The sequence below is a fragment of the Zalophus californianus genome, chromosome 4 (assembly GCF_009762305.2).
Source record: "Zalophus californianus isolate mZalCal1 chromosome 4, mZalCal1.pri.v2, whole genome shotgun sequence".
NCBI lineage: Eukaryota > Metazoa > Chordata > Mammalia > Carnivora > Otariidae > Zalophus > Zalophus californianus.
This window is the reverse complement of record NC_045598.1, coordinates 131,025,923-131,047,686: the sequence shown is the minus strand read 5'-3', so window position 1 is coordinate 131,047,686 and position 21,764 is coordinate 131,025,923.

The following is a 21,764-nucleotide window of genomic DNA, read 5'->3' as shown; positions in this document are numbered from 1 at the left end:
TTTGCTATCTTTGGCTTTCTTCATGAAGTTTGAATACGATGTTCACAGGTACTGGGTTTTTGGAAAAGTCTTAATTTCTTCAAATATTTTTTCTGCCCTCTTCTTTCTTTGTTCTCTTGAATTCCATTTATGCATATGCTATATCATTTGATATTGTCCAACAGCTTTTGGATGCTCTGTTCTGTTTTTCAGCATTCTTTTTTTCTCTTTGTGTTTCACTTTGGGCAATCTCTACTCATCTACATTTTCAAGCTCACTGGCTCTTTCCTCAGCCATATCTAATCTACTTTGTTGATCTGTTGAAGGTATTCTTCATCTGTTACTGAATTGTTCTTTTTAGTTTTCATGTCTCTGCTCAAAGTATCTACCTGACCACTCATGTTGTCTACCTTTTCCACTAGAGCCTTTAACATACTAACCATAGCTATTCTAAATTCCACATCTGATGGTTCTCAACATGTAGGTCATATCTGAGTCTGGTTCTGTTAACTCCTTTGTCATTTTAAACTGTGCTTTGTCCTCCTTTTTTGTATGCCTTGTAAGTCTTTTGTTAAAAGTTGGACATATCATACAAGACAACAGATATTGAGATAAATAGTTATTCTGCTTGGGGATGAGCATACCTTTCCTTCCGCTGAACTGTTAGTGCAGGAGTTCATTTTAATCTAGTCGGGAGTTGGCCTGGGTTTGAAGCTTACTTCCTAACTGGCTTTGGGTCTGCCCACTGGCTTAGGCATTTTCCTTTGTGCAACAGACAAAGAGAATTTGTCGCTTGTAGCTCTTCTAGTTGTATTCACTCTTACTTGTATTTGACACTTGATAGGGTGATTAGAGGTAGAGGATTAGGGGAAGGAGGTGTTGTCCGATATTCTTAGTAAGCCTCAGATTTAGGCAGGCATTGTGAAGCTAGGTCTTGCAGCTGTGACATTCTCAAGCTGTGACATTCTTGCTCCTTCTCCAGAGGTTCTGCTGGGCCTACATAGAGTCCCATCCCTCTCCCAAGAACCTCTGTCTCCACTTTTGTTCCCTTTTCCCTGCATATTAAGGCTCTCACTCCTCTGAGATGATACTAATGATGAGTCTGGCAGTAGGTTGGCAGTGGCTTCTATGCTTTCCCCTGCTTCAGCCAATATCACGGGGGAATTTTCGTGGGCTCTTCCCCAACTTTCCCTGTGAATTCCTAGAGGACAATCCTTTGAGAGAGTGGGACTTCCTACACACACATGTCTTCAGCCTCCAGGAACTTCACATTCCCACTCAGCCTTGAGCAGGTCATTAAGAATATCTGGCTGGGTCTTCTGTTTAGCTTAAAAAGAATTTGACAATATCTTTCTTTGAAAGCACTTGTCTCTCCCTATGTTTCAGGATAGTTGTGTTTGCCCTGCAATCCCAATTCTCTCATGGGTTCAAGAAGAGTCGTTAATTCCCAGCTTCTCAGCTTTTTTTTTTTTTCTTTCTCCTTTGGTTGGGTAGGAGTGATAGTCTGTTCAACACTTTTCATCTTCCAGCTGAATTAAGAAGTCTTTTTCTACACAGACGAAAGTTGACCCATCGCACATATTTCACATAAAAGAGTGAGTAAGTATATGGTAAAGAGACCAGAAGTTAAAAAAAACAAACAAAAAAACTGGTTTCCCGTTCCTGCCATGTAACTGATTAACCAGGAGTATGGCTTCAAATAAGAAAAATAGACTGATATGACTTCTTAGGCCCACCACCCCAAAAGGATCAAATGATATAACTATGTGAAAGTGATCTGAAAAGCAAAAAAAAAAAAAAAAGAGAGAGAGAGATGGGATAAATGCAAAGTTTGAGCTTATGTTTTATTCTTTAGTTGTAGATTATATATTTAAAAATAAAATAGGTGTTTTACATCTGGCCACATAAAGATTCATTCGGATCAGTTCAGCAACGTTACCGAGCACCTTCTAGCTGCCAAACACTGTCCTAGTCCTCAGCTCATCTGAGGAATGAACAGGACACCATCTGTGCCCTTGAGGAGCTTTTCGTCCGGCAGGGGAGACAAATACGTGTTTAACTTGATTCGATTCAGTAATTTAATTATAAATATCTGAAACAAGTATCTGTCTACTTCATTTTTAGAAGAAAACCGAGTAACACAATAAATGCATATAAAAATAATTTTTTACAATTAGATTATTCCACATTGGGATACTGTTTTAAATTAGAGGAAAATGACAACTGATTTTCAAAATATCACCTTCATTACAACTTCATTAAATGGACAAAACTCTTCTTACAAAGACAGGAATATTTTACTCTTTAAACAATTAATTTGTATCTCAGACATTGTAGTAAAATGCTTTACAGAGTTAAAACTTGTCATCACCAGAAAATAATTTTAATAATACTTGAAACAGAAACATTTTTATGTATTACTTAGGTAGCTCCTTAAATGACTTACTCTCCTTTTCAGTAGATCATTTATAATGAGGGGTTCCCAAAGCTGAACAGTTAGATGCAAAAACATGTGTTCAGAGTTGAGACAGAAATGGCAAATGGCCACATTCTTAAGATCATGTAATTGAGTCAAATAGGGAATTCAATACCTCAGCAGATGACAAGTTCAAGGATGACCCTGTTTTAGCAAAAGCTAAGTTGGAACACATGAAACCATCTGATTTTTGAGTTTTCATGTGAATCGTTTTGGAGCACAAGGATTAATGAATGTATGAGAATGTGTCCTTGGATTAGAATGCATTCCTTCAGAATGAGAATAAGAAATATGAGAAATATTAAAAAAAACAAATACAGCATTGTTAATTTCTTACTATGTGACTAAAAGACTTGAAGCAAAGGATTTGTGTGACTTCAGTGGTGGGTTACATTCCCACAATGCACCTGCATGCAAAAGACAACTGTAAATAGTATATGATACTGTTCAGAGTCAGAAATATTCACAAGCTACCACCAAACTTAGTTCAGTCTTCTTCATACACTGCTAGGTTTGTCCTCTGGAACTAACAAGATTAAAAATTTAAATCTGCTTATGCTTTGGACTAAAAGTAGAATTATCTAAAAATAGATATCTATATCTTTGCATATAGATATATTAAAAATATGAATTGCACATTTTGGGAGCATTTTGGGTTAACAAATGTCTGAGATTAACTTAACTGTATAATTTAAAACTCAGTTGGTACATGGAAAACTCTACCTTAGGTTCATGTGGATTATGTCATCAAATGTAATAATAGATTATGAGCTAAATAAACAATACAAGTAATTCAGACCCGGCTCTGTTTATAACAAAGGCAAGTAAAAATCTGCAAAAATTGTGAGCTTTTCTATGGTTCTGGGTCAGTCTGAACAAGAGTACCAGCTGTTCTATTAGATAATGTCTTGGATCAAGTCACTCTTGGATGAAAATTTTCACACTTTGTAGTAATAATGCATCACTATTGAAATGAAAAAAAATGATGGCAAATATCTGAGATAGTCTGGAAATGAATTCTTTTCCATGACTGAATTTATCTTCTCAGCCAGAAAAGATTTAATTAGCATTTTGCCAAACTCCATGATTTTGCAACAGTTTACAAATTAACAGTATGGTATTGGTAAAATGAGAACACGTATCCGAAGCATGAGAGGAATTTATCTCCTGTGATCTTACCTCCCACTTTAAGGAGAAATAAAAATAAATGAACAGCTACTTTTAAGTTTCAGAATTATTTGACAATAACTTAGAAAAATTAGGAAGGTCACGCAAAACACAGACTGATAATGGGAATTGTTTCTTGTCCCTTCTTCTAAAAGTGTCATTCTTTCATCTTCCAAGCACTTATCAATTGGTAGTGAGAAGAAAGGAAGACTACTCTTCGCCATGATGAAAACATGGGTGAGAATGTTAATAAATTTATTCTGACGGTAGATGCTCTTACAGTGGTAATGGGATTTTTAAATATGTATTCTACTTGTGCAGCCAAAACATGCTTACCAGTTGAAATGGCGAGATATATAAATGACAGGTTATTTTTAGATTTTCTTTTTATATTGCAGATTTTCTCTTTAGATGGCACAAAATCACAAAATAGTTTGCTAAATATCCTTCAGCCAAGTCTTAATGATTGCTGGGATCGAAGTAGCAGCGTTGAAGTTTTGCTAATAGTAAATCATGTTCTTTATTCGAACTATGGCTTTACAATGATTTGAATTATGCCAGAATTCTCTTCTAGGCCATTTGAAATCAAACACGAAAATATTAATTTCTTGCAACCAAGACATCTCATACCACAATATGATACGCATGGCTGCTATACAGTAATAGCCGAGCAATATTTTTCAAGCGGAGAGCAGTTAGTGTTCTTTTCCAAGGCAGATGTTTTCCAGATTTGCTATTGTCACTCATTAAGAAAGTAAGAAGTCTGTGAGTTATGATAATGTGAGGTACGATATTGTATATGCCATCTCATCCATAAAACACCACAGATTTTCTCGGCTAATTCTTTCCTTTGCTTGCTTTAATTGGTTCAGTATGACTGTTTTTCCGTGAGTGTAGAAATACTTATTTTGTCTGTGTGATAAAATGTACTCAAACAGAGAAAATAGGTAGGCAGTGGGGATGTTGATAAAATGGAAGGGAAGTAGATATTTTAGTTAACATGACTCATTATATACTTAAAAATTGTGTTGTTTTAAAGTACTTATAAAGGGAAATATTTCTGTGTATTTTATGAGACATTTAGCACATTTAATTTGGGGAACAGTGTGTATATTTTGAGGAATTCAAAGCACTGTACAAATATTATCCAATGAACACTTCCATTTAAGAGGATAAAGGAGGTCTTACTGTGTCCATAATTTACTGGAGTAAACACAGTTCACATGGCTTGATAGTGACAATGAAGTACTTAAAATGAGGTAGAACAAAACTTAGATTTTTTTCCCTCCTCGAAATTGAGTTTAATGCCTGAATTATCAGAAAAATAATGTGGTAATATACCATTGGCTGACTGTAATTTTCAACCCAATATATTCCTTCTTAAAGCGATATCCTTACCTAAAATGATCTTAAAATTTAAAGTAGAATAAATAAGATTATAATACCTTGTTTAATAATCTACTGTTGACCTGATTGACATACCATCAATTTTAAAAATTATAATAATTTATCTTCTTTCTTTCATTCCTTCCAAATATTTGAGTTGAAATATCCTTACTAAAAAATAAATAACTACTATTAAAAATATACCTTTTAAAAAAATTTATTGAATCTATAGGGGTCATTAAGTGGTGGGAGAGGTTTCTGTTTTCCCACAGCAGTGGAGCATGATATCTGTGTAGGGTTCCCAGCTGGCTGGCTGCTCAGAACAGAAATTGCAAACCCACATTCCAGATTGCCTCAAGATTGCAACATGAGATGACTGATAAAAACACAAATATCTTAAGAGACAATCAATGAAAATAAAATGATGACTATTTCACAAAACTTTAAATAGGAAGCCTTTAAAAGGCACTCTCTTTCTCAACCAACTGAAAAATGATGTCAAGACCTATGTACTACTCGTAGCACTTCAGTAATTGTGTGCAAAACACTGAACAGAATATTAAGTTGTATCATACAGAAGACTCATAATTCATTAACACACCCTACACATAACTTTCAGCAGCAGCACTTAGAAATTTATAAACCAAATGCAAACCCACAGACTCGGCTGAAGGTATACATAAAAATGGCTCCCAGAGTTTAGTAATTCCAAGTATGAGCATTATGCATGTCTCTCCTTTTTTCCGATTATACTAGAACCATAACATTTATTTCCATCCCAGACAGCCAGCATGTACAGCCAATTTGTTATGATTATAATGACATAAAGAGAGGAGGGGGGCTGTAGCTCAAGAAGAAGGGACTTCGCAAATGTAGAACAACCCCTTTGCACTGATGTCAATACCAAGGGAATTCTGAGGCTGACTGGAGATCCCAGATGTCACGGGTGAGATTTCTATGCAGATGAATGGTTGAGCTCTCAAGTGGCTTTTCTAATGCCCTTTAATGACAACCTATGCTGAACTGTACTCAGCCATGCTCTGAGTCTAGTCTGTGGCAAGGGCTACGGTGAACTGAGAAAGCCCATGCTGAAAAAGAACGGTAGCCCTGCACAAAGATGCTGAATTTGTTACCTTTTGGTGACACTGTTCCTCTACAAAATAAATGATTCTGGCCCCAGGCAGAGTGATATTATCTGTAACAATCTACAACAACGTTAGCTCTGGAACCAAGAAGAGGCAGCTAGAGTTCATGAATTAACTTGTGACCACCCAAAATGCCTCCACACAGTGAGAGTTAACAGATGGAGACAAAATCTCAGCACACTTAATTGTCTGTCACAATTGAGAGAGATTCCACTCCAGGCAGAAAGAAAATATATAATCAAAAGATAAATCCAACCACAACTTATTGAATGACTACTAAGTACCAGGCATTGTCCTAGGGCACTTCACATGAATTATTTCACTTGATTCCCAATGTCTTTGAGAAAGGTTTTTTTATTCCTTATTTTACAAGTAATCTAAGTAATCACATCTAGGAAACAATGAAGCTCTTCTTAAACAGTTTTGTCCAACCCCAAAACTCGACTCGAGCTCTTCCCACTGCTGTCCCACCTTGTGGTAGATTAAAGATGGCCACAAATACCTTCTTATTCTTGTCATTGAAAAATGGAGTCTAATTGTCTAATTCCTTTTCCTCTGGAAGCTGGGTTGGCCTCAGTAACTTAATAGAATGAGGTGAAAATGACATCCTTTGACTTCTGAGTCTAGGTTATAGGAAGTCTTGCAGCTTACGTCCGAGACCTCTTAGGGCAATCACTCATGAAGTCCCTAGAAACCGTGAAAGAATATGTAAAGAAGCCCTGAGACTAAATGGGAAGGGGTCGCAGTTGAACCCAGCCTTCCAGCCATCCCCATCAAGGTGTCAGGCATAAGCCATCTTGACCTGCCCCAACCAGGACAGCCATCAGTTGGACATCTCCAAGTGACCCCAGTGGATGCCCTGTGGAGAAGAAAAATCATCCAGCTGATCCCCAAATTCCTGACAGACAACATCATCCAATATGATAAAATGATTGTTGCTATATAAGCACAAAGTTTTGAGGTCGCTAGTTATGCAGCAACAGATAACTGCAAAAAGCTTTCTTCTCTGATATTACCATGCTGTGAACCTAATGACAGTCTTGGGTAAAAAACATAACCAGGGTATGATTCTTTGTTTTCTCATTCAGGTTGGGATATACCTGGGTGGATAAAGAGGAAAAAGGAAAAAGAGGAGAAAAGAAACATGCTACCCATATGTTTCAGAGGTACCAAAGAGAAAGCATATTAAGATTCTTTTGACTTAAAATGATGGAAATCTTAAACTGCTTTAAACAAAAACAAAGGAAAGTACAGAATGTATTGGCCCATGTAACTGAAAATTGTAGTAGAATGTTGACCTTGTCTATGTCTGATTAAGATGCTCAAAAATATAATAAAAAATAGGTTTCTCCCTCTTTCAGCCTCATTTTCCTCTGGGCTGCCTTTATTCTCAAGCCAACTCCTTCCTCGCGGTGACAAGATGGTCAACAGTAGCTCTAGGTTTATATTATACCATCTCAGCTGCGAACTCTCCAGCAAAGAGAATTTTCATTTGTAAGAGGTCCAGGAAAGGGTTGCCATCTGCCTAGAGTGGATCATATGCCCTTCCCTGAACCAGTTCCTGTGGTCAGGGAAATGAAATGTTCTGTCTGGTCAGGTCTTAGGAGACTATCCATTAGCACTGGGGGTAGGTCAACTCCATCTTTACCAGGTGGACTCAGAGTTTTGCTTCCCAAAGGATCCCTGTGTCTTATTTCTATCAGAAGGACTGGAGGGTAAATACTACAGAGAAGAAAATGCACCTCCAAAGGGCAGTGAGAAGGAAAAATGTATTCCTTTTTCACATAATTAAAATCATGTTAATGACTTGATTTTATCTTATCTAAATCATAACTATAATTTAATATTTGAATAAAATAGCTTTAAACAAAATTATGCTCTTCATCCCTGCCACATACATTTTGCTCTTCCCTCTCTTGCATATGAACACATTCTCCTGTTGCCCAGAGTACTCAGTGGTCTTATGCTGCTCTCTGGCAGCCCACGGCCCCTCACCCTGCCTGGTGAGTGCCCTGTTTTCTGAACCTAATCTTTCTGAGAACTAGACAACTGCCATCAACTAGTTGAGCCAGTCACCAACCTGTTCTTGGCTCCTTCATACTGTAAATTGAAGGAACTGGGTAAGTAGCCTTCAATGTATCTTAGATAAACACTTTCCTCAGACTTTTCAATGAGACAAACCCTATAAAAGCAAACCCTAATCCATTTGCATATCTCATTGCCCTCGTTGGATGAGAGGAGGGGACTCTTGTTCTCTCTCATAAACCTATAGAGTGGCTAACTTCCAGTCTCTTCCTCACTCTGGAGAGAAATGATGTCAACACTCCCAATCTCTTTCTCTCTTTTCTTGTCCCTCCCCATCAGGTGGGAGAGGTGCTAATCTGTTTTGTGGGAGCCTGTTTCCATACTTGATGAGATCACAGATCACCGCCCACTTGTGGCATGGCATCTAGTTCTCCTTGACAGATCTGTACTCATGCAGTGAGATCCCTCTCCTACTCTGGTGCAAGCCATAGCACTTCTTGGCTCTGAGTACTAACCCACTTTGGGAGAGCTTGCTCCACTCAGGAGGGATACTAGCCATTCTCTCTGTATTCCAGTCCCTCCTGCTCTCCAGAAGCAGTCTTTGAACTTTCAGTAAGTGGACTGGAAGACGGTGCAGCAGATTCAGCTCTCTCTGCAAATACAGAGGTTTTTATTTGGGTTGGGTGGGAGGGGACCCGATCTTGGCCTCAGGTCTAGCTGCATTCTCCAATCTAGATTTCCTAGAGCTGTGAATTTTATTCACTTCTTCTCTGCCTAAAATGATGATACTTTGGACTCCCATTTTGCTAGTGATTCTTCTTTCCATAGGGAGGAGAGGTAATTTTTAGCTCTTATCTACCTCTAATAGCCATTTCCAAATTACTTTCACATGCATTCTTATCATTTAATTCTCAAACTGCCTTGTGGTGCTGCCAGGCAGGGGTTGTTAATTTCAGTTTACAGCCAGAAAAAAAAAAATAGAGATTTAGAAAGTGACTCATCTATTGTCTAGTGAGTTGGTGGCCGAGTGGGACTAAGTTGAAGTGATCAGACGCTGAGAAAAGAATCTGAGTCAGAGACACACTAACATTCTACCAGAAGAATAACTCAATCAGCAGTTACTACCTATCCCTTGTACTACTCTGGCAAGAAACTGTTATGAAAGCTTAAGAACTCCAATCCTCATGTACTATACATGATATAGGCAAAAAGAAAATCACGCAGATAACAAAGTATTGTAATGTCAGGTGCATGATTTAATTTCTAAGCTACTGTGACACTGTGACCACGCAGATCACAAAAATAACACATTGCAGATGGTTTATCCGTGTAGATCTGAGTGAACATTATGGAACTCTATGCCCTGATGAATATGTGTAAGTGTGTTGCTTCTGTAGTTTTTAAAGACCTTATTGGATAGGATATTGGATCTCACTAGAGATTATGCAAGCCTGAAAGCCTGTCAAATTGAAGCAGTATATGCACCTGCATCCAGCCGTCCACCACCACAGCCGTTCTGGCAGCTGTCAGTGTTCCCACCCTCCCCCACATAACTGGGGATATCAAGCCACATACAACTATGTCTGCCTATGCACAAAGAGGAAACAAGGTGACAGAGCGTAAACAGCAAAACCTTAGCGATCTCACTACTTCTAATACTAAACCAGGATATTCTGAACTCTACAAAGCAAAGTAATGAAATATTTTTGGAAATGATACCCTGAACATATTTGGTATAGGGGTGGAATCTTTCAAGAGAAAAATTTTCCCACAATTTCATTATCTCAAATTAATATCTAAGTATATCTCTGAATGTTAAGCAAAACCAGTGCAGAAAGAACTGATGACCATTCTCTAGTATTCCTTATCTCATACTAGGAAGTGGTATGAGGTTAAAAAAACCTATTTCCACTTAACGTTCCTTGGTTTTATAGGTAGTTTTTCTACTTCACTTTGTGTGTGTGTGCATGCATGTGTGTGTGTGAGAGAGAGAGAGAACAATCTTGAATATTTTGTGTGACATCTGGATCACTTTGTTCTGAGTTTATAATAAAGCAAGGGGCAGTAAAAATAAAGTCAATTCTATAGTCCATGGTTTGCAATCAGGTTATAGAAGGAATAGGAGAATTCTGGAATTCTGTGAGAATGATGACCAAATTAATCACATGCCTAGTCCACAGTAGGTGCTCACCATGCTTTTGCTCAAAAAAATGAACTTAAATTCACTGGGTTCATCACAGAATTTATTGATTGAATATATGCTAGATGACTAATGTTACTTGACAGTAGTGGTAGTCTTGTGCTTGTATGTATTTGGGAGATAAAAATAAAAGAAGCTAAATACTTTGTTTGCTTTTATACACCTATGAATTGTTTTATAAAAGCATTAAAGAATATCAAGTTGTCATCATCATAGATACAAATAGTTAAGCCCATCTCTTCCTCTAAGTAGCTTTCCCTCTTGGATCGGGAGGGAAAACCTTTCAATCACAGCTGTTCCTACACCAGATTCTCTCAAGAGAATGATTCAGTCCTTGCCATGGAAAGTCTCATCACAGAGAAGCTACTGAGGAAGATGCAGAGGCAAAAACACAAGTGGACAGGAGCGTATTTACATATGAGGCTGTGTTAAACAAGCAACGTGAAGAAAATATTTTGAATCCCAATAGCTAGCTGTTCCTTGGTTCCACTGCTCTGCCTGATTCTTGCACCAAGGGGGTTGAAAACTTCAGAAAAGACTGAACGTGAACTCCTCAACATATGTGGGACCTCTTAACATTCTCCTTCTTACATGTGAACAGAAGACTTGGCACTTAATTTATTGCACTTATAATTGGATCTAATGATATACCTAATATATATCAAGATTCAGTGGGAAAGGGATGATGTCAGCAAAAATGGCAGATTAAGGACCTCCAAAAAAGCAATGAGAAACTCACCAAAATTGTCAAAATCAATATTTTCAGAATACTAGACATTAACCAAAGCTCCCAGCAACCTTGGTAGTAGTTTTTAAAGAAAAACAGCTGAATCTTGGTAAGAATAGTGTGATTTGTGGCATTTTAACTTGTCCTATTCCCATACCTCCTCTCTAGCTCCACAGGAGCCCTGAAAATGGACAGCTCACTACCACAGTGAAAACCAGTAGCCTTGTAGCCACTGGAAGGAGAAAAATGGGGTGGGGCTCCTTTAAAGCTTCATTCCAAGAGAACTGTCATTATTTGACCTTTTAGTTCCTGGAAGAAGTGATTTGTAAAGAAATCTTTATTTAACCTGACTCAGAGGTCACTCGGTGCAAAAAGTCTCTTCTCCAGGCACACTGTCAAAAACAATTACAGGCAATTGTTTACCTCTGAACCTAAAGTGGTAAATAACAGTTGGGGGAAATAATAGGCTAACCAAAAATTTAAAAGGGAAAATCTGGGGAATGAGAATTCCATAGGGGCTTTGAAAAGCTCTGAGCTGCTCCTGGGAATTAAGAAAGTCACAAACACAGATAGGTGTGTGCACATTCCCAAAACTGTGCACACGATTAGGAAAGATCTGAAAAGGCCCTAAACTCTCACCTCTAGCTGATCTAGAGGCTCTATGCAAGCAGGAAGTGAAGGCTAAGGCAAAATTGTAAATTATCTGGCTAAGCATTGAAATAGTGCCCCAACACATAGAGAAAGCCCCTCAGCAAAGACCGGGAGATTTAATGGTTCAGGCATTTAAAGAAATCTCTGTCCAACTATTAGTGGACCACTCTGCTAACCAAGTAGAAACTTAGGTGGTCACACATGACTTCACAGAATTGGCGCAGAAAAGTCACTAAATAAACAAAAATAACAACACGTGACAACACTGAACCCTGGGAAGGAGGAAGAATTTGATTTCCAGAATTGGCCACGTTATATTATTTTAAACATTCAGTTATCTACAAAAAATTATGAGGCAGCACCAGTTTGCATTCCCACCAACAGTGTAAGAGGGTTCCCTTTTCTCCACATCCTTGCCAACATCTGTTGTTTCCTGAGTTGTTAATTTTAGCCATTCTCACTGGTGTGACATGGTATCTCATTGTGGTTTTGATTTGTATTTCCCTGATGATAATGAGTGATGAGCATTTTTTCATGTGTCTGTTAGCCAGTTGTATGTCTTCTTTGGAGAAATGTCTGTTCATCTCTTCTGCCCATTTCTTGACTAGACTTTTTGTTTTTTGGGTGTTGAGTTTGATAAGTTCTTTACAGATTTTGGATACTAGCCCTTTAACTGATATGTCCTTTGCAATTATCTTCTCTCATTCTGTAGGTTGCCTTTTAGTTTTGTTGATCGTTTCCTTTGGTGTACAGAAGCTTTTTATCTTGATGAAGTTCCAATAGTTCATTTTTGCTTTTATTTCCCTTGCTGGAGACGTGTCTAGTAAGAAGTTGCTCTGGCCGAGGTCAAAGAGGTTGCTGCCTGTGTTCTCCTCTAGGATTTTGATGGATTCCTGTCTCACATTTAGGTCTTGCATCCATTTTGAATTTATTTTTGTGAATGGTGTTAGAAAGTGGTCCAGTTTCATTCTTTGCATGTTGCTGTCCAGTTTTCCCAACACCACTTGTTGAAGAGACTATCTTTTTTCCATTGGATATTCCTGCTTTGTCAAAGATTAGTTGACCATAGAACTGAGGGCCCATTTCTGGGTTCTCTATTCTGTTCCATTGATCTATGTCTGTTTTTGTGCCAGTACCATACTATGTTGATGACTACAGCTTTGTAATACAGCTTGAAGTCTGGAACTGTGATGACTCCAGCTTTGGTTTTCTTTTTCAAGACTGCTTTGGCTATTTGGCGTCTTTTCTGTTTTCATACAAATAAGATTAAAAATAGAACTACCCTATGACCAAGCAATTGCACTAATAGGTATTTATCCAAAAGATACAAAAATAGTGATTTGAGGGGCACATGAACTCCAATGTCTATAGCAGCAATGTCCACAATAACCAAAACATGTAAAGAGCCCAAATGTCCATCAACTGATGAATGGATAAAGAAGATGTGGCATATATATACAATGGAATATTACTCAGCCACCAAAAAGAATGAAATCTTGCCATTTGCAATAACATGGACAGAGCTAGAGTGTATTACGCCAAGTGAAATAAGTCAGTCAGAGAAAGACAAATACCATATGATTTCACTCATATGTGGAATTTAAGAAACAAAACTGATGAACATAGAGGAAGGGAAGAAAAAATAAGATAAAAACACAGAGACAAACCATAACAGACTCTTAACCACAGGGAACAAACTGAGGATTGCTGGAGGGGAGGTCAGTGGGAGGATGGGGTAATTGGGTGACAGACATTAAGGAGGGCACTTGATGTAATGAGCACTGAATGTTATATGCAACTGATGATCACCAAATACTACCCCTGAAACTAATCATCATCATCATCATCATCATCATAATTATGAGGCATGCAGAGAAACAATGAAGTATGGCCCATACAAGGGGAGGAAAAAAGCTACCAATAGGAAGCTATCCCTAAGGAAGCCCAGACATTGGATTTACTAGACATATTCTTTACATTAACTATTTTAAATATGTGCAAAGAACTTTAAAGACTAAAGAAAATATGAGAATGATGTCTCATCAAATAAAGAATGTCAGTAGAGACAGAAATTATAAAAAGAAAGCCAAAGAAATTCTGGAATTGAAAAATACATAAATTAAAATGAAAAATTCATTACAGGGATTTCAACAGGAGATTTGAGCAGCCAGAAGAAAGAATCTAATAACAGGGTCCCAAAATACATGAAGCAGAAACTCTAAGAATTAAAGAAATAATTAGCAAATTCAACAATAGTTGGAACTTCAATATGTCATTTCCAATAATGGATAAGACTAGAAAGAAAATCAAGAACAAAAAATAGAATACTTGAACAATACTATAAATCATGTAGATCTCACAGACATCTATAGAACTCTGCACACAACAATAGTAGAATACACAGTCTTCTCAAGTGCACATGGAACATTCTCTAAGATAGAACATAGGTTACATCATAAAAGAAGTCTCAATAAATTTAAAGGGATTGAAATAATAGAAATTATTTCTCCAGTAATAAAAGGACATTTGAGAATTCAAAAATATTTAGAAATTAAGCAACACACACCTTTAAAAAGAGTAAAAGAAGAAATCACAAAGGAAATTAGAAAATGTTATACTTATGTACAGTGTGATACACATAACACATAATAAATATTTATGAAAAAACTGAAGACACAACAAACCAAAACTTAAGGAATACAACTAAAACAGTGCTTGAGGGAAATTTATATCCATTGTATTAACCAAGGGTTCTCCAGAGAAACAAAACCAATAGGATATATATAAGAGGAGATTTATTACAGGAATTGGCTCACAGGATTAGGGAGGCTGAAAAGTCCCCAAATCTGCCATCTGAAAGGTGGAGAATCAGAAAAGCTTGTTACAATTCAGCCTGAGTCTGAAGGCCTAAGATAGAGGCCAGCTAATGTACAAAGGCAGAAGATAGATACCTCAACTCAAGCAGAGAAAGTGAATTTGCCCTTAGTCTGACTTCTATTCACTCAAAGGATTGGGTGATACCTGTCCATGTTGGTGAAGGCAATATTTTTTATGCAGTTTACTGATTCAAATACTAATCTGCTGATACCTTCCCAGACATGTCCAGAAAAAATGGTTTCCCAGCTATCTGTGAATCCTCTAGTTCAAACTGATACATAAAATTATCCACCATGCCTATAAATGCCTATATTAAAAAGGAAAAAAAAACAAACTTCAAACCAATAACCTAACCTTCACCTTAAGGAACTCTGAAAGAATATACTATACTAAATACATGGAGAAGGAAGAAAACAATGATTACTGTGGAAATAAATAAAACAGAGAATAAAAAAATAGTCAACAAAATCAAAAGTTGGTGCTTTGAAAAGATCTACAAAATTAAACATTTACCTAGAATAACTGAAAAGAAGAGACAGCATTCAAGTTACTCAATCAGGAATTAAAGAGGGAATATTACTACTTACTTTACAACAATGACAACAAAGGAATTAAAAGGGAATGCTATGGACAACTATGTGCCAACAAATTAGGTAATCTAGATAAAATAAACAAATTCAGACAAAGACAGAAACTATCAAAACTGACTCAAGAAGAGATAAAATTTTTGAATAGACCTTTAACAAGAGATTGAATTAGTAATCAAAATATTTTCCACAGAGAAAAGCCAATGAATTCACTGGTGAATTCTACTAAACATTTAAAGAATAATTAACAATAATCCTTCACAAACTCAAAACACAGAAGAGAAGGGAATACTTCTTAACTCATTCTATGATGCCAGTATTATCCTGATACCAAAAACAGAGAAAGATATAACAAGGAAAAAAATCTCTTATGAATACACAAATATCCTCAGTAAAATATAGCAAACCAAATCCAGCAACATATAAAAAGGATAAAGCATTACAACCAATTGGGATTTATTCCAAGAATGCAAGGTTGGCTTAATATCCCAAGGTCAGTTAATGTAATATATCAATTGTCAATAGAATAAAGTATAAAATCACCTGATCATCTCAATAGATGCAGAAAAAGCATTTTGCAAAATCCAACACCACTTAAACAAAAGCATTAAACAAACTAGGAATAGAAAGATACTTCCTTTTTTCCCCAAGTTTTAATTTAAATTTCATTTAGTTAACATACAGCATAATATTAGTTTCAGGTGTAGAATTCAGTGATTCATCACTTACACACACCACCCAGTGCTCATCAAAAGTGCCTCCTTAATACCTATCACACATTTAACCCATCCCTCTGTCTACCTCCCATCCAGCAACCCTAAATTTGTTCTGTATAGTTAAGAGTCTGTTTCCTGGTTTGCCTCTCTCTCTCTTTTTTTTCCCCTATGACTCATCTGTTTTTGTTTCTTAAATTCTGCATATGAAATTCAATGGGGGGGAAAGAACTGTTTTTTTCAAACAAATAGTGCTGGGATAAGTGGATATCCACATGCCATAAAAAAAATAGAAAAAGTTTAGATCCATTACTCTCACACTCATACACAAAAATAACTGAAGTCTAACCACATTAAAGCTAAATACTAGTTACCCCTGGGTTTTCTTCTAAGAAGAAATCTTTGTGACCACAGATAGAAAAACCATTTCTTAGACATGATACCCAAAGCCTTAAACAACCATAAGAAACAAAATCAGATAAATAAGACCTTTGTCAAAAATTAAAAACTCTTGTGCCTTTAAAGGACCACCATCACATGAAAAGACAACCCATAGAATGGGAGAAAATATTTGGCAAATTCAATATTTATCCAGAATAAATAAAGTACACTTATAACTCAATAAGAAGACCAACAATCCAATTTAAAAATGGACAAAGAACTTGAATAGATATTTCTCCAAAGAAGATACACAGATGGCCAACAAGTACATAAGAAGATGCTGAACATCACTAGTCATTAGGGAAATGCAAATCAAAACCACAATGAGACATCACTTCACACCCACTAGGATGAATATAATCAAAAACAAAAACCAGTAAAATGTATTGGTGAGAATGTAGAGAAATTGGAAACTTTCTATATTGCTTCTGTAAATATAAAATGGTTGAGCTGCTTTGGAATACAAGGTGATAGATTCTCAAAAAGTTAAATATAGACTTACTATATGACTCAGCATTTCTACTTCTCGACATATACCCAAGAAACTTGAAAACATACGTTCATACAAAACCTTGTACACAAATATTCATAACATCATTATTCCTAAGAGCCAAAAACTGGAAACAAAATGTCCATCAACTGATGAATGTACAAACAAAATTTGGTATGTAAAAACAGTGGAATATTGTCTAACCATATAAAAATAAAGTACTATTATATGCTAAAACATGGATAAACCTTGAAAAACATCATACTTAGTGAAATAAACAGGCACAAAAACATGTGGCTTATAATATGGATGACTTATAAATGAAATTATGTCCAGAATAGGCAAATACACAGAGACAGAAAGATTAGTGATTTCCAGGATGTAGGGAGTGACTGATAATTGCTATGGGATTTCATTTTGGGACGATAAAAATGTTTGGGAAATAGATAATGGTAATGTTTGCAAAATCTTGTGAATATACTAAAAATCACTGAATTGCATATTTGTAAAGAGTGAATTTTGTGATATGAGAATTATAATTCTATTAAAAGAAAAGATTCAGTGGTTATATCCATCCAAGCAATGTGAAGAAAAATTTCTAATTAAAATTTATATTTTTCAACCAAGTTGCAAAATAATGTTAAAAGAAAATATGAAGTCAATGTGTTGATATTTTACAGTTACTTTAAACATTTTCCTCCCCAGCTAGACTAATTTTTCCATGATGTCTCAAATAAGGACTAAATTTCAGGAACTATGAGATTCACTATCCCTTCATAATTTAAATATTCCGAATTTAAGCACAGAATGCCTAGCATATTATCCGGCTTACTAAATTTTCTAGGATTAGCATTCTTTGTCCAAGAGCAGTATATGAAAAGTAGGCCAGCAGGCTAGAGATGGAGGGAAGAAGTGGAGTTCAAGTCTGAAGGCAGTCTCCTGGCAAAACTCACTCTTCCTCTGGGGAGGTCTTTTTCTATTAAATACAGTCAACTGATTGGATAAGGCCCACTCACATTACAGAGAATAATCTGTTTTAATCATAATCTACTGATTTAAATGCTAAGCTCATCTAAAAAAAAAAACACCTTTATAAAAACATCTAGAATAATGTTTGACCAAATATCTGCATATTGTGGCATAGACAAACTGACACATAAAATTTAATCATCATGGGCATGATATTATAACAAGAGTGCTAGACTCTTATTGTGGAATTCTGAGTTCCCCTTCAACTATCTCTGTTATTCTCAGCAAGGGACTTTGCCTCTCTAAACCTCAATACCTTTATTGTAAATTGTGAGGAGATATTGAAATTTAGTATGCAGAATAAGAAAATAAGGGTTGTGGGGGGCCAATCTGACCTACCTCATCTTTTCCCCCCTTAAACTGTACATCACATGCCAGTGAGTACCCTATGGCTAATATAGAGAAATCAGAGACAGTATTGATTTAAAATACCCAATATTTGCTGTGATCTACATGGCTGTGGGATATATTGAAAGAAATCTACTAATACTTTCAGGTAACCTAAATTCTGAATAATAGTTTGTGTTTATATATGTATGTATGTTGGCATTTATATATTTTTGCCTTTTATATAGACAAGGCACAATGGAAAAATATAAGAAATATATAGATTATTTCACATTGTACTCTGTCAATGACATCCTCAAAACTTGTGCAACAGAGTGTTACTGCATCTTTGAAAATCTTTCCCTTTTAACCTCAAAGAAAAAGAAATTATAAGTATGTCTTCATTTTGTCTCTCTCTTGCATATCATGCATCTCCAACTATAGAAGCTTCATCTAAACGTCTGTGAGTGTCTCCCCTAAAAACCATGTTCCTAAATTGCATCTCTACCTCATCAAAACCTAATGAACCTATTAATGGTTCATTCTTGCAAGTTCTTGTTACCAAGGCTATAAACAGCCAATCTTGTTATCAAGATTCAATTATTTCTAAGTGAAAACCACCATGTACCAACCACTATGCTGGATTACTTCAGTTGCTAATGGGTATAAATGCTCATCAGTCAACCTCATCAGGGCTCTTAACACTCCCTTGAAATAATTTTCCCTACACCTAGTCAAACCCTTCTTGTAGTCTCTAAAATGGTTACTTCTCACATTACTCACTTTTGTTCATCTGGATACCTCATGCCTACTCACCTGTTTGAAGTTAATAACCTGAATTTATACTCTACTGAGAAGACAGAGACCATCAGGAACTAACCTCTTAAACTTCCCATTACAAACTTCTACTGATCTACAGTAGCATCCCACGTTATTTTTAAAAAAAATTTGTTTATTTATTTGAGAGAGAGAGAGAGCGTGTGTGTGGGGTGGTGAGGCAGAGGGAGAGGGTGAGAGAGTCCCAGGTAGACTCTGCACTGGGCATGGAGCCCCAGGTGGGGTTGATCCCATGACCCCAAGATCGTGACCTGAGACAAAACCAAGAGTCTGAAGCCCAACTGACTGCACTGCCCAAGCCCCCAAACCCACATTATTTTCATCTCATTTTAGGCAGAGAGGCGTATTTCTTGTTTTTCAAAGCCAACCCCTGCCCCCATTCTTTCCACCTCCTCTGGGAACTTGGCCCATCACCATTCCCTCTGTTTCTCATATATTTTTTAGTATCTTTAATCTCTTCCTCAAAATACAACCATACTTAAGCAACTCTTATCCTTAAAAACAAAAGGTGGGGGGTGGGAGGGAGGGGGTGGCTGGGTGATAGACATTGGGGAGGGTATGTGCTATGGTGAGTGCTGTGAATTGTGTAAGACTGTTGAATCATAGACCTGTACCTCTGAAACAAATAATACATTATATGTTAAAAAAAAAAAAAGGGAAGAAGATAGCAGGAGGGGAAGAATGAAGGGAGGGATATTGGAGGGGGAGACAAACCATGAGAGACTATGGACTCTGAAAAACAAACAGGGTGCTAGAGGGGAGGGGGGTGGGGTGATGGGTATTAAGGAGGGCACATTCTGCATGGAGCACTGGGTGTTAAATAATGAATCGTGGAACACTACATCAAAAACTAATGATGTAATAAAACAATTTAGTAAAACAAACAAAAAAAAAACAAAAAACTAATGATGTAATGTATGGTGATTAACATAAATAATAATTAAATAAATATGTAATGTAAATAAAAAAACAAAAGGAAAATAGTTTCCACCTAAGATGTAACTCCAAAAGCTTCCACTTGCAGTCAAAATAGTTAAGACTTACCCTTCCACCTGAAACAACCACAAAACAAACAAAAAATAAGAAACAGAGGTTCTCAAAACATTGGTATGAGGCAGTGAAGGTCAGTGGACCCTAAGAGATGGGAAACAAATAAAGCAAGCTCAAAAATTGTGACGGTTGCCCTAGCGACCGCCGTGACAGACGACTGGAGGCTGAGGAGCAGAAAGGGAGAACCCAGGCAGAGTCCCTGAATGAAGACAGGGCTGGGACTGCAGAGAACAAGGCAGCTAGAATTCACAGAACAGAGTACCAGGAAGAAGGGCACCTGGGTGGCTCAGTTAAGCGTCTGCCTTCGGCTCAGGTCATGATCCCAGGGTTCTGGGATCGGATCCCACATCAGTCTCCCTGCTCAGAGGGGAGTCTGCTTCTCCCTCTACCCTTCCCCCCTGCTCGTGATTGCTCTCTCTCTCTCTCTCTCTCAAGTAAATAAATAAAATCTTAGAAAAAAGAGAGAGAGAGAGAGAGAGAGAGAAGGGGGCCACCCAGGGAGAGAACGTAGAGACCTGCAGAGGGTCCCCCTGGAAGAGTCAGCTGATCGGCAAGAGCCTATGAGGAAACAACCAGAGGCTGAAGGAAGAACCACCAAAAAAGATTAAAGGGAGCAGTGCCAGGTCCTCACACAGGGCCAGGAACAAGACCTGCTCCAGCCAGGCAGGTAAATCTCAGAGTTCACAGGGCATTGGGTTGAGTGCTCACAAGACTCCTGCCCTAGTAGGGGGAATGAGTAGCCCTAGAATGAACACTGCTCTGATTCCTCTACCAATCTCAAAAGGAAAACCAAAAAGGAGTACACCATTTCCAAGTAACTTAGCTGAATCCCAGAACAAAGATGGACAGTATTTAATAGGAATACAAAGATATCCAGCACCCAACGGGCAAAATTTACCATGTCTGGCATCCAAACCAAAGTTACCAGGCATGTGAAGAAGCAGAAAAATGTGACCCATAATTAAGAGACAAAAACAGGTGAAAACAAGCCAGTCACAGAGTCAACATGCTGGCTGGGCCTGTTTCCCCTTGCCTCCTTAGAGACTGCATCTACCAAGACGGAGACCTGCTCCAGCATCCAAATTTAAGTAGAGACCCAGGATAGTAATCCTCCTCACATGGGATGGTTATGTTCCTCTGAATCTGCAGAGGTACTCAACTCTGGGATACTCCTGCCTGGAGGAGACTCTGGAGAACTGCCCGGAGCTTCAACCCTACTCAACATTCAGTCTCTGTTCCAGTCCTGGCCCACACAGGTATTTGTCTTGCTTGTGAACACGGCTACGTCTTTCTAGTCTTCTATTTTTGCATCTTACCTCTTATGACCACATGTTTGGAGCACAAGGGAAACTTCAAAATGTGATCTTACCAAACCATCTCAACTGGAAGTCCTCACCCATTATGTCCTGAAATGCCTCCACTGCTTTCAGTAATGCTACTCTCTTTTGGTTTTCCTCTCACCTCTCCGATTACTGAAAGAATACTTTCATTCTCTGAATCCTCCTTCTCTGCTCACTCATTAAACTTTAAAGGGCTCCATTCGCTCCTTAGTCTATGATAAAAAGTTTAATCTGAGGTTTTGAAGGTCTGTGATCCCCTGAAAGTTTATAAAAATTCTCATTTTTTTCAATCAGGAATAAAAGTTACAAATGGTATT